At 37.3% G+C, this 14,230-nt stretch overlaps 1 protein-coding gene across 19 annotated transcripts in view; it reads right to left on the bottom strand.

Annotated features, from left to right (window-relative positions):
* DLGAP2 (DLG associated protein 2) overlaps positions 1-14,230 on the bottom strand; it is a 467,238-nt gene that overhangs the window by 246,279 nt on the left and 206,729 nt on the right. The gene's annotated exons all lie outside the window — the stretch shown is intronic.

The following is a 14,230-nucleotide window of genomic DNA, read 5'->3' on the forward strand; positions in this document are numbered from 1 at the left end:
TGTGGTCTAGAGTTACGAAATCATAATTACATTCAAATAAAACAAACCTTATGGAACTCAAATTTAACATGGAAAATGTATTTCTATTTTCAGCAACTGTTTTTTTTTTCCTTTTTTTTTTTTTTTCTTTTTAAACAGCTGCAATATAACTTTCAAAGAAGAATTTTTGCTGGAAGAATTTTCTAAATAGAACTATGTAAGTCTCTAGTTATATTTGTGTAACTATCATCTCCACAGATTCCAGCTGAACAAATTCAGTTAGCAGGAGTTTTTGCTTCCACATGACTTGTTTTGTATTTGTGGCTGTACAACACTGAAGTGACAACAGCCATTCAAAGTTTAAGCCTCCTAATATTCTATCATTGGAGGTAGCAGACAATAACAGAAACAAAGTTGTTACATTTCTTTGTCATAAAAGACTTCCAAGTCCTCACAAGCAAATGAAATAAGTCAAATTGTCAATGTGCTGTTATACGAAGTATTCAAGTATAGAAATGAAGAAAATACAACTCCATCTTAATAACCACAGGGTCTCCAAATTTACAAGTATTATTTTATTCATACATCACTATTTGGAAGTTGGTTGTCAATTATTTGGCATAATGTACAAATATTTGCACAGACATGAAATTATTTAAAGCATCCCTTGCTTGAGATTTAGCTTCTTCAGGTGTTGATATCAAGCTGACAAACAAAGTTATTATTTAGAATCCAAACACCAGAATCAACTGAAATCACAGGGATTGTAACCAAGTTGGCAGATAATTCTGATAGTGCTAGAAAAAGACTTGTTCAAGACAGTTCAGTACATGTTTCAATAACAAACCTTTGGAATCTCCATTTTAAGATTCAGATGAAAAATGACAACTAACAGCGAAAAGTATGCTGAAGAAAAAAATACATATACACGCACACACACTTATGTGTGCATCTATCTTTATACAAATTCAGTGCAAAAAAACAGTTTAACATTCCTGGTTATATACAAATCCCTTAACTCCTGTTAATATTTTTTTTTCTATCAAATGGCAAATAGAAGATTGGACTTTAGCTGTGATCTTGTCTTTAAGGAAAAACAAAAAAAACAAAACAAAAAAAAACCAGAAACTAAAATATGAAATGCATACACTGAGTTGATCGACCTTTACAGTGCTTCTGTAACACTGCCAGTTATTTAGAAGTACTTCCTCCATACAGATAAGAGGCTATCACAAAATAACCCATTGTTGCAATGGTCCTTGACCCTACATCTTCCCTCTATTTTAAAAATGTTAGTTGTTGCTTTTTAATGCTGTCAGAGACTGTAGTATACATGATGGAAAGGAATGAGAAAAGTTATGTTAATTCAGGCAACTCTACTACTGCTCTTAGGTGGATCACAGTTTTAAAACAGTATAAAATGCCTGAAAAAAAAAAAAAAAGAGAAATTAATTTTGATGCAGGTCAGCACTGTGAAGCATGTAGTTGAATGATCTTTTGATAGACTCATTGGTGTCCCCAGCAGAACTGACAAACTGCAAACAACACTCCAGTGGCAAGCTTGGGAAAACCCACCAACGAAAAGCATAAAAAATTTAGTCACAGATATCACAGGACAGTTTTTTCCACGGCTGAATGAAAAATGCACTTGCCACAATCCAAAGTGATGCAGAGGAAGCAGCTCAGAAGATTTTTTTCACTTTTAATTCAAAGACTTTCTGAGGTTTGACTGAGAGGGGCTGCCTGTCTATGTGCACTTTATTATCCTGATTGATAAGGAAGAACAAACTGAGACTTGGTTTCTGAACTCCTGGCTTTTTGCTGATCCTCTATGTCCTGCTAACAACCACTTCAGTGGCTTGCTACAGTCCAAAGAGTCTGCTTGACATTTTTTGCAGCCCTCAATGCCATTTTCCAAAGGTCCCCATTCAACAGCACAAATTATTAGCTTCCCTCTTTTCCCACCAACATACCTTAGTGCCAATACTTGAATAGAATAGTGCAGTTGGAAGGGACCTACAGAGATCATCAAGTCCAACCGCCTGACCTCTTCAGAGCTAACCATAAGGTAAAGCATATTCATGAGGGCCCTGTCCAAATGCCTCTTGAACACTGACAGGCCTGGGGCATCAGCCACCTCTCTAGGAAGCCTGTTCCAGTGTTTGACCACCCTCAGTGTAAGGAAACTTTTCCTAACGCTCTGTCTGACCCTCCCCTGGCACAGCTCTGTGCCGTTCCCTCGCGTCCTGCCATCGGTGACCAGGGAGCAGAGACCGGCACCTCCCTCTGTGCGTCCCCTCCTCAGGGAGCTGCAGGGAGCAGCGAGGCCGCCTCTCGGCCTCCTCTTCTCCAGACTGGGCAACCCCAGGGTCCTCAGCCTCTCCTCACAGGACATGTCCTCACAGGACATGCCTTCCAGCCCTATTACCAGCTTTGCTGTCCTCTGGATGCTCTCAAGTCCCTTAATACACTGCCACAGAACTACTGCAGTCTGGAGCAGGACAGATAGTCTGACCGCGAAATAAGGCTTACAGATAAGACTGGTGCCAGAAAGTTGTCCAAAAGCTAGCTCTCAGCATTTATCCCTGACGGGCAGCTGCTTTTTTTGGCTTTCTTTCAGGTGTTTGTTTAAGGTCCTGTGTTGGCGGGCAGGCCAGGTGTTTCTTCTCTTACCTCATATACATGCTTGGAGAAAGTTCATGTGGGGATTTTGTTTTACTTCATCACTGTATCCTTCCAGAGGCAGGGAATCATTGCAAGCTGACAGCAGCGCTGGTAAGAAGCAGACTTTGTGGACGTGGATGATTCACCAGTAATCCTGTGCTTACAAATTCCCCTCTCCCCATAGTCTGCTGCTGTGGGGGAGGACTAGATACCCATTTTGTTGTGCTTGACACATACGATCGAGCGCCAAACAGAAACACAACTCCCTGTGCTAGGCACGTGAACAACATGACAGGGAGGATGTACGGAGCATTGCTTCCCACGGAGCCCGTGTGTGCATGTGCCTGTGTTGAAAATCTCAGCGATTATAGCTACACCATAGGATGAGGAAAAAAAAAATCAAGACCACACTGGTTTTGTTACTATGAATGCCAGTTAAAAGACATATTTGTACTTAATGTGGGAAATAATTAAGTCTATTCTATGGTAATTGTTGAAAGATTTTATGTCCAACGTTTCTAACCCAAAAATCATATAAAACTTGCATATCACACTCAGATATTTGTACATTTACATTACACATAAATACATAAATCTTTAAAATCCTGTAAAAAAGATGTGTCTTGAAACTTATTTCAACTGACTTTCTCTGGAAGGAAGTTGCTGCATCTTGATAGAAATGATCTCTCTGGAAGATAGGTCAATACTAAATTCCTGTATTAATTTGGAAATTTATTTCAAATCTCAGTTAAATTTCTGAGATGGGATGGCAGCAATCAAGGACATGACAACAGTGGAAAAAGTTACCGCTCGATCAGCTGAAGTGACATTACTCAGCCTGAGATGCACCTAAGCTAAGGATGGGTAGCTCAGCATTAATGCTCCAAATCTAAAGTAGCCCTTATAGACTTTTCTAATTAGAGGGAAGAAACACCTAACCTGCTGTGGACACCTATGTTAGCATGAATTAAATCACTTTTTATAAGTACCCACTCCTTTATTTTTTTTTATGTTGTTACAGGTCTTAGATGTAAGCTCTGTCTTCACAATAACATTTATAGCAAGACAGAAATTTTCACTGGAAGTGATATCTGGAGGTCTTGAAAGACCTCAGCCTCCCACTGAAACAGGCTGCTGTCACCACAAGTTCAGCTTAGCCAGGGCTCTGACAGACAAGTCTTGAAAGCCACCAAGGATGGAGTGGCAACCTCAGTGGGCAGCCTACATTAATGCTGCATCAACCTCCTGCTGTGCTACTTGAACCTTTCAATATGCAGTTTGTGGCCTTTCTTCCTTGTTATATCACCCGGTACTGCCAAAAAGACTTTGGATCCACCACCTCTGCAATTCTCCTTCAAACAGTTGTAGGCTGCTATTGGACCTCCACTGGAATAAATTAGCCCAGCTCCCTCAGTTATTTTCCTTGTAGGCCAAGTACCCTGACCAGAGGGCCCTTTGCTGGACCCCCTCCAACTTCTCCCCATGTTTCTTGAAGCAAGGAGCTCCAAACACTGAGCACACATTCCAGGTGCACCTCACCTGCACCAAGCAGAAGGAAAGAACCATCTCCTCAATCTACTGATCATACGCATTGTGGCACACCGCACTATTCAACTATTTGCAATGGGAGAACGACGTTGGCCCATATGCAACCTGCTTCCTTCAGAAATAAATTAAAAAAGGAAGAAAATCAAGTCTTAGTGAGAACAGTCCCCTGACCCAAGTCAGCCGTCTATCATAGCAGTGCTAATGTATGGCACAAGAGAGGGAGGGAGCGCGTGGCCAAACATAGGCAGACCAAGGCTGCTCTTCTCAGGAGCCACCAGACCACAGATCAGCTGCAGGGAATCGTGAAATCTCAGTCTCAGGCATACAGCTGTTGTATGACCATGCTGGATGAAATGAAGTCTAAAGTGAAAATGCTTAAGCTACGGCACATTGTAATGGAATAGAAACAGTGACATGTCCCATTCCAACATTTCAGACAAGAATATTTATTAAACATCTCTTTCTGCCATTTCCTATTAATGGATTATGCCTCTACACATCTGATTCATCTGAAGTATTATGATGATATATTCACAGGAGGTATTCTCTCTTTTTAATACATTGCTAATCAGCTTCACTTAAAGATGTTCACTCTTGCAAACACTCATACATGTGAGAAACTTCTTTGTCATTGTTCTCAAAAGTAAAATGACTAAGACGGGCGAGTGTTTGGAGATTTGGGACCCAATAAATCAATAGAACAAGGAAAACCTGTATTTATATTATTAATCTCACTCTATCATTTTGAAATTGGCTAGCCAGCAGAAATAATTTCCCCAGATATAAGAACTTGCTGACAAAATAGGTCATAAGAAGGATCTTTTGAAGAAACAAATTTATCATGAAGACACAAGCTCTTTCTTTTCCCCAAATAATATGAAATTTATTTTATTTTGATAGTTTTTCTTGTCTAACCTAAGTAATAAGTAAAACTAAAGTTCATAAGCCCAGACATGTAAAAGCTGACATTCTTTCTCCAAATAGGTGAGTTCAGTATCCAATTTTAAATTAGACTGAAGATAAATTATTCTGCTAAACATGTGCACCCTTCCTTGCTTTGTGAATAGCTTTTTTTGGTATGGTTGATGCAAATACAATAAAATTCACTATAAAGGGCTATGATAAAGAATACAATATATGGGTCAAATGAAACACACGGAATAGCCATTATGAATAAATTACAATTCAAAAGACCTGTGCAAGCTATGTAATGTAATAAGACTAAGACAAAACAGTATTAGTAATATTCGAAATCAGTTTAAAGCAGACAGTGGATTGTATTTCTTAGTTAACTACACTTTAAAATACAGTATACTCTCAGCAGGGTCTACCCAGATTAAGAGTCTATCTTGGATGAGTTTTGACCAAGATGTACAGAAGTGACAGTAAAACAAGAAATCATATGCAAGGTGAGGAGCAGAGTTAAGGATAACCTCAGCACGGCATTCTGGAAATCAATGCGGTCAGCCCTTCTGACTGCCTCTTGAACAATACCATACATCCAGCTTGTATCCCCACTTCATTGCTGTTAACAGTCTTTTCTGTCTCTCAGAAGCCCTTTGCAGGCACCCTTCTCTATATTATTTTAAATTTTAACTACAAGAATAATTTGGGCTCATCGAAAACAATCCTTAGGTTTTTGCTTTGTTTTGTTTTCCTTTTTCATTTATGCAAGCTAATAGTAATAATTAAAAAAAAAAAAGCAGTGAAAAAATGGATCGAGTTTCAGTAAGGAGGTTTAGCTGATAATGGTTTAGGTTTTCATTTCACTGGTTCCAACGGCAAGAAGTGCAACAGTTTTTGGCATATTCCATCAATGTCTCTTCACATCATTTTACTGATGCCAGTGAAAGGAAACTCCACAACACCTAAAGAGACATAGAGTAGCCATGCATTATATTGAGGTTTAGGGCAGCTGAAAAGCAAGGCATAAGTTAAGGTTATGCTGTGGGACTTCTAATCATTTTCAAGATTTTAGTCCAATATTTGTATCTAAACATGGCTATAATAGTGGCAATAAAAGCCAACTGTATTATGAGCAATGTTTTTCATTCTCTCTTTACATGTCTATTTTTTTCCCCTGTACCTTTTGCCTTATCTGTGTCTGTTTCTCCTGTTGATATCTCACTGTTGCACAATACCATCAGGTGAAATATTGATGTGACAGACCTATAGGATATATTTTCTCATGTCTGCCAAGAACCTCTCATTCACAGTTATCCTCTTGCTTGACACTGAAACCAGAGCAAATCCTCTGGACATCTCCCACTCTGTGTTCAGTCATCCATGTAGGTAAGGTGTTGAGAGATACCTACAAAAACCATCTAGTCTAACCTTCTGCAGAGTACACTAGAGCTTTCCCTACAGAATTTTTTTTCTAAAATATTCCCCAAAATCTCTGATGACAGGAAATACAACCCTCTTCAGGTAAACCATCTCTGTTACTTTCCAGATGGGGAGTTTTTAATGTTAAAATCAAATCATATATACATATATATATGCACACACACACACATCCCAAGCAGACACTGTTTTCAACTATGCAGATGGAAAATAAAATCTCTAATGCACTTACCAAATAAATAAATAAATAAATAAATACATAAATCTATTCCAGATTCTCCAGATACTCTTTATTTTATTCAGGTCTTGTTTTTTCTGTTCTAAATCTTGTTCATTCAATTTTTCCTCCCCAGTCACGGTTTCCGATTATCCTCTCATCTTTGCTGTTCTCCTCTGGACTCTTTACAACTTTGCCAATCAAAGTTTTAAGTTCCTGACACTGAAAACAGTACAATACTGTAACCCTTCAGCTGCCAGGTAGAGCAGAATAGTTACACTCTTGCATATTTTTAATATTTCTAAGAGTGCCACTGGCACTCTTTGGGTATCACTATTTCTGCATTTTGGAGAACAGAAAAAATACAATAGAAAAACAAACAAACAAACAAAACAACAACAACAAACCAAAAATGAAAACAAACAAACCAAAAAAAACACTGCCTGGGAAAGACTAGCAGTTGGGCTATATTGGGAAAGACAGAGCAAGGGGAATAAGTAGCCCTGGGAGAGGAAGAGACTGAAAGAACTTTAAATAAAAATAGAATATAGAATAGCCATTATTAAAATAGAATGAGCTTAAAGCAGAAGAAAATCAACCAACCTGGCAGCTAATTTTGTATTGTTTTGAGCAAATGAACTGACATCCAACCAAATATATAAAGCAAGTACTAAGAGCCCATTATTTTCCCCAGATAAAAATATAAGGTTCATGCTCAAAGCAATGCCAGAACTTATTCACAGCACTTGCACATCAGATCCTTCTCCATATGGAGTTTACACATTACATGTGCATTAACCAAGCCAAAAGATATTTCAGAAAAGAATGATGAGACCAGGCCATCAAATATTTTCATAGGAAAACAAAAGTAACTGAAGCAATAAAAAACAAAATACAAACCACTCAAAAAAAAAATCTAATGTTTTCTCTCTTGATGATTTGAACACAAATACTTTCTTTTCAGACTAGCAGCCATAAACAGTAATAAAATGGATGTGCGTTAGCACATTTCTGACACACATTTCAAATGCACACTATTGAAGTGGAGAGTTCAAATATCCTTGAATGAATCCAAAAAAAAAAAAAAAATCAGGTGTGCTTATAAAGAGCAAATCTACATGCTTTTCTCATTTTTCTATTCATTTTCTAGTATTTGACATTCTGTGGTTATAGTGAGTCATCTTCCTCACAACTGAGGGAAAAAAAACTCACCAACCCCTAATCACGCTGTTGCGTCTTTATGAAAAGCACCAAGTAGAGGAAGACTGATGATAAAAGATTGTGAGACCATAGATACCTGAGAGTGCTATGAAACACCAAACTGAAGGCATTTTGTGCCACAGGCTTGCTCCAAACCCTTCTGAAGCCAATACAAGTCTCATCGGAATTCAGTGGACATGGGGTCAAACCTCAACAGCATACTAATGCAAATAATTGCTAGGCTATCTATCACCATTCATCCCTCTCTGTCTTTTCTCTCTTCTTTTACTTAGCTTACATTAAAAGATTTCATCAATAATTTCACAGCCTCATAAGAACAAGTAAAAATGGTACAAATCCAAGCTGAGCATGATATAACAAAGAACCAGATAGACAAATGGCAAAAAATATAGGATGGGACAGAACAGTTATAGACTAGATCACATAGTCTGATACTCTGGTACTCTGAAGGTTAAATTGATTTTATCTCCCCTTTCTTTTCTTATCTCTCATATTGGAATCAGATTTCAAAAGGATTTAAATGGGGTGGAGAGCTGACAAATGGATTTAAGGAGGTCATTTGAAATACCAAGGGTGTACAAGAAGTGTGAAAGTGCATGATGTAACCATTAGAGTGGTAAAAATGAATTTAAAATGAAAGGAGATGAAGTTCAAGGTGTATCCACATCTGAACAAGAGAAAGTCTCCTCACCAAGACTGTGGAATGATATCCTTCGCGTAAAATCATCAATGTACATGGACTTCGAACAACACAGGTTGGAAGAGATCTCTTGAGTCTACCCCTCAAGACAGAGCATTGCCAATTTCAAAGTAACATGAGGTTTCTCAGGGCTTTGTCCAGCCCTGAAAATTCACCAGGAAGGAGAATCAACAATCTCAATGGTCAACTGTTGCGGTGTTTGAGCACCCTCACCCTGAAGATTTTTTTCCTCATGTCTAATTGAAATTTCCCTTGCTGCAACATCTGTCCCTTCCCTCTCATCCTTTCTCTCTCCCTGTTTGTCTGGCTCCATCTGTTGTCTGGATCCACCTTCTCTGTATTGACCCATTAAGCAGCTGAAGACAGCAATTAGCTCTGCTCTCCTCTTAGCTTCCTCTTCTTCAGGTTGAACAAACCCAGGTCTCTTCAGCGTCTCCTTGTGCACCATGAGCTCCAGTACCCGACCCATCCTGGTGGCTGTATTCTGGACACACTCCAGTTTGGCTATGTCTTCTACTGGCGCAGGAGCTGGGCAGGGGTTAGATCTGGGCTCTACTCCAATTGCAGCATCTCAAGTGCTGAAAAGAGGGGAATAATCACCTCCTTCAACCTGCTAGCTGTAAAGACACACTGCTGAGATTGTAATAAAAGGGCACTTAAACATGGAAGGACTGTGATATACAACTAAAGCTCTGAATTGGTCCAGGCCCAAATCACCTCACATGCTAAGTGATTACTTGAGGAGGTTACAGCAGTTACCCTAATGAGCCAGGCAATGTGTCCCAACAGCTATAGACCATAGCTCAACGTCTGACCTGTCATATAAGCCATTTATACTGTCCTAAGAAAGAATCCATTACGGATTCCTTCTTCAGTACAGGCTGGGTGGAAACAAAGCCTGTTTATATGAGGCCAGAGCAATCCTCTGTAAGGATTTCTGTCTTGACCAGACTATAATGTCTTTTGGCATCTAATGGCACCACTAATAAAATCTGCATACTCATTAGAAGAGCTTCCATATAATCTCTGCTCTCCATTAGAGATGTTATCTTCTGGTGGGATTGAGCAAATACACAAGAAACACAAATTTAGTGTGAAACATTAAACTTAATTAACAAGCAAACAAAAATCTGTATAGTCTTTGCCACCAAACTAATAAGTGTTAATAAACATAGTATGGAAAAAAATTTAAGAATGAACTGACTAAAATATGCTTCTCCTTTTCTCTTGAACATTCTCAAGAGTCTGCTCCGTAGATGAGTCCAAACATTTCCATTTTACTGGATTTATAAACGATCACTACCATAACCATTACAAAAGCACAGAGAGCTCACTGCAGAACTCAGACTAAGCTCAAAGTAACAAGAGTGCTTAAATTTGACATTTACAATAGAAACTAAAGATTTCTTCAGAGTAACATAAACTTTCCAGTGGCTTAAACAGAAAAAAAAAAAAAGAGAAAAAAAAAGCTTGTCATTTTCCACAAAACAACTACTAACTTTAGCTCCAAGCTTATAACTTGTTCTGGTGCAGTGAGGCTCCACACCTGTCCCCTGTCCAGAACCCCTATGCTGGAACAGATTGTGAAATTGGGCACATCTGGAAATTTTTTATGCATGAAGTTTTCCACAGCGAACGTTCCTCATCATTCATAAGTGAAAACAAGCCAAAATTCCAGTTGCAACTAAATGAACATTAATAAGAACTGGAAATAGGTTCTTTGACAAAAAGATTTAAAATTGAGGAGTTGAGAGTCCAAAAATATTTCATGAAGCTACAACTGAGACCTTGAATTCAGGAACTAGACAGTCTTTTTTTTCAGAAACACTCATAAGTTTAGCCTTAAATAGCCAAAAGCAAGGTTGAAACAACAGATTTAAAGTTATTATTTCTCTTTAACTATGTGAATAGTTCTTTTTCTTTCTTCAATACATCATGTAGACAATAACGGATACGTCTTTCCAGCCAACCTCACCTTTTACTTTCCTGCAGCAACCAGTATTTGCTGTCACTGATCTGACCTTCACATTCTTAGCATTTTTTGTCATGGTCTGGTGATTTCTTTGATAGTTAGCTACAAGGTAGTCCAGATCTGCAGCGTTAGAAGTCTATATACAGAGCACATTCATCAAAAGGAGCCCGAAGGTCTAAATAAAAATTGTGTGACTTGTTAATATGCACTATGCCATAGTCGTAACTGCTAAGCATCATGCATCATGTGTTGATTAGAAACTTTGGGGAACATGAAATGCAAACACCCAAAACTCCTATGGGATGCTTTTGTCCGACTATTAAACATCATTGAAATTAGAACCTCGGTATAAACCTTGTAAGTATTTTAGACATTGTTATTAATACATTCATAAAACTCTCAAGCTCAAATTACTGTATAAATACTCACCTAATTAAGTACAAATCATTGGTATTATCGTAATTGGAACAAACTTTCACTGACAAGCACAGCCTAGGGGTAGGATACTGTTGCTAGCCCCATCTGAATGTTATTGCATTTTGGAAATAAAACATTTTGTTGTGTCAAATATAAAATGAAGTTGTACGATTACACATCACTTTTAATACTATTAAAAGACACTAGTCCATATTAAGTGCTTGTAAATTCTCAGATTAGTCAACTGAGTTTGCAACAAAATCAGTTTATCTCTACTTTTTTTCCCCAAAATCATTAAATAAAATTTCTATTGTAACTGAGAACACCTCTTTTAATCTTAGAATAATAAAAACTTTTCTCTACTTCCATACTAGACACTGGAAGCAAGTCTACAGAAAAAATAAAAAATTACAGATTAACTGAGCAGTTTGTCTTATAAGATACATGATCCAGTTCACAGACTATGCCAAGAAACTGCCACCCTCAGTTTTCTTTTCTGTCTGAATATTTAAATGGGAGAAAATTTGTTTCAGTCACAAAAAAGTTGTTTTTAATGCAGCTTTTCTTTTAGATAGCGATACTATTCTCTGCAAACTGACCCCTCAATAGCCTCTTAAGTGAGGTTATCTGCAGGACCAGGCATGCATTTAGAGATGATAAACCCAAAAGTTATGTGATTTCCATGGCGTTACTGGCCTCCACCAAATTATTTACAAGATGTAACTAAGGGGTAAATGACTGAAAATTTGAAACTAAGGGGATTCTTATCACCAAAGATATAATAATGAATTACTTGCAAGAGACAGTGAAAAAGTTAAGATCCAGCTTTCAACAGTAAAATGATAAATAATTATACACAAGTTACTCATAAATAAATGTCACAAACTACTAGTTTGTAATGCTAAATTCTCTTAATCACAGAAACACTGCTGAATTACTAATCAAGAGAAAACAGACACACACAGGTGTGAAATTAGCTGTCTGCCAGATTTAATACTTCATCCTTGGAATAAATAAATAAATAAAAGGAACATGATTTACCATGGCTATTTTTCAGCACTATTTATCTAAGTATTCCTATTTAAAATCTTTCAATCATTGGGTGATGTACTTAGACAAGTACCATTTGTCTTCAAGAAACAATTGAGCCTCAGATTTGGTTGAAAAACAGTAAAGCATAACACTGGCTAAGATGGAGTCCAAATGTAAACAAGTTTCCCAATATACATAGCTCTTCATTAAAATCTCAGGCCCCTTTAATAACCATATAATCTTCATGATCTAATTGTATGATGAGCTAGTAATAACACGAATCTATCCATTAGACTTAGAAATGCTTTGGATTAAGTGAAGTATTATGGTATAAATTGTCCTGCCTTGTTCTATGATATAAATAACAATATAACAAAAATTCACTTAGCAGCTAAACTACCTGGAGGTATCTGAATTTTTCCTTGGAGATTATTCATAAAACATAGCTTCACATATATTTTTGATCTCTCCATGCTCTGAAGGCTCACAAAATTTTCACTAACTTTGGGATTTTGGTTCCATCTGGTCCCATAGCAAAAATTAATTAATTAAATGGTTTTTTTTGTTGTTGTTGATTTTTATAAAAACAAGATAAAACTCTGGATGTGAAACTACATGCTTTCACATACACGCAGGGAACGCCAAACCTACAGAAGAAAACAGCTAAATACACTGAATTTTAAACACAATTTATTAACACTGATTTCATCAGAACTAAGTACTCCTTTATGTATTTTATAAATCTGTCTACTTTGAAATTGACCCAGATTAGGAGATCCTTGAATGTCCATATAGCAAAACCAAATGTGAAGGAAATGAAGGAATATCCATTCCCTCCTCCTTACCTTTGTCGATTGAGAGAGAACACATTCTGATTATGCTAATATAATATCAAGTTGTGGCATAAACACATTAAAAAATGGAATGGAGAAATACACACGTGAAAAAGTTAAATTGCATTGGAAAGGGGAGAGGAAATAATCTCTCACACGAAGCTTCAGGTAAATTCCTAAATTAGCATTGCCTCATGTTGCAGACATTGACTATGATGCTTACAATTACCATTCAACTGTTATTTCTTTTTGTTAAGTGGAAACATCGAGAGCAGTGACATCTTGCTGTTGAAACAATAATTAGGAATACAAAAGGACTGGTAACTCTGAGGAAATCCAGGCATTTTTAAACAGTTCTTTGGCTTGCTTGTCTAACTAACTGGAAGCCTAGGCTCTGCTTTTAAGAAGACCTTCAGAAAAAAATATTATCATCGCTGATGTTCAAGATCAAATGTTGCAATAAACCTGGATTCACAATGATTTTAAGTCCTTGTCATGATTTTTCAGTCACTCTGCCCAAACTAATGACTTGCAAGGGTTACACTTATATGAAACATTTTTTCACGGTGGGAAGAAACAGCTCTATATAGTTTGTATAGGAGATCTCTTTACAGTAATAACTCCAAATTCAATTTATCTGATTTGGAAATAAGAGAGTCTATTGTGAAAGAAACAGATTCTCCCATGTAAAATTTAGCAAAAGATCAGCAAGTATACAGACAGGAACAAAGAACAAGAATGAGCTTTGTGGTAAAAAGCTAGGTAACAAGAATGTAGGATGGAAGAGACCAACTTGCAAAACGAACATATTTGTCGTCAAGTAAGAGAGCAAGTACCGAGAGGTAACAAGCACCACCGAACCACAGCTGAAGGCTTAAAACAATTACACCAAAATCATATACAGAAACACTGAAAGGCTGAAAAACAATCAATAGATGCAGGGAAAAAAGAAAAGATAGAGATGAAAATTAAGTGTGTTGTTGTTGTTTTAAATGCTGAAAGCATCGGCATTGTAAAACATCTGCAGAAGTTCACATATGCATAGCTACAAATGAATGCTCTGCATTAAAGAGTTCATGCTTACTGAAACAATGAGGCTCTGCGGAAGTACTACTAACTTCCTATGAATTCCCTGGAGAGAGTACACTCAGAGTACAGATAAATGAAATACTCATTCACAGTAGGAGCTTGGTCTAAGTGTGGGAAACACAGCACCAATACCGTACGTGAAAATTGAGAGAAGCATGACTCAGACGTTTATTTCTTTCTGAAAGACGGGGAACTTAAAATATACAACAGTAGGA

This window comes from Anser cygnoides, chromosome 3 (genome assembly GCF_040182565.1).
Source record: "Anser cygnoides isolate HZ-2024a breed goose chromosome 3, Taihu_goose_T2T_genome, whole genome shotgun sequence".
Taxonomy (NCBI): Eukaryota; Metazoa; Chordata; class Aves; order Anseriformes; family Anatidae; genus Anser; species Anser cygnoides.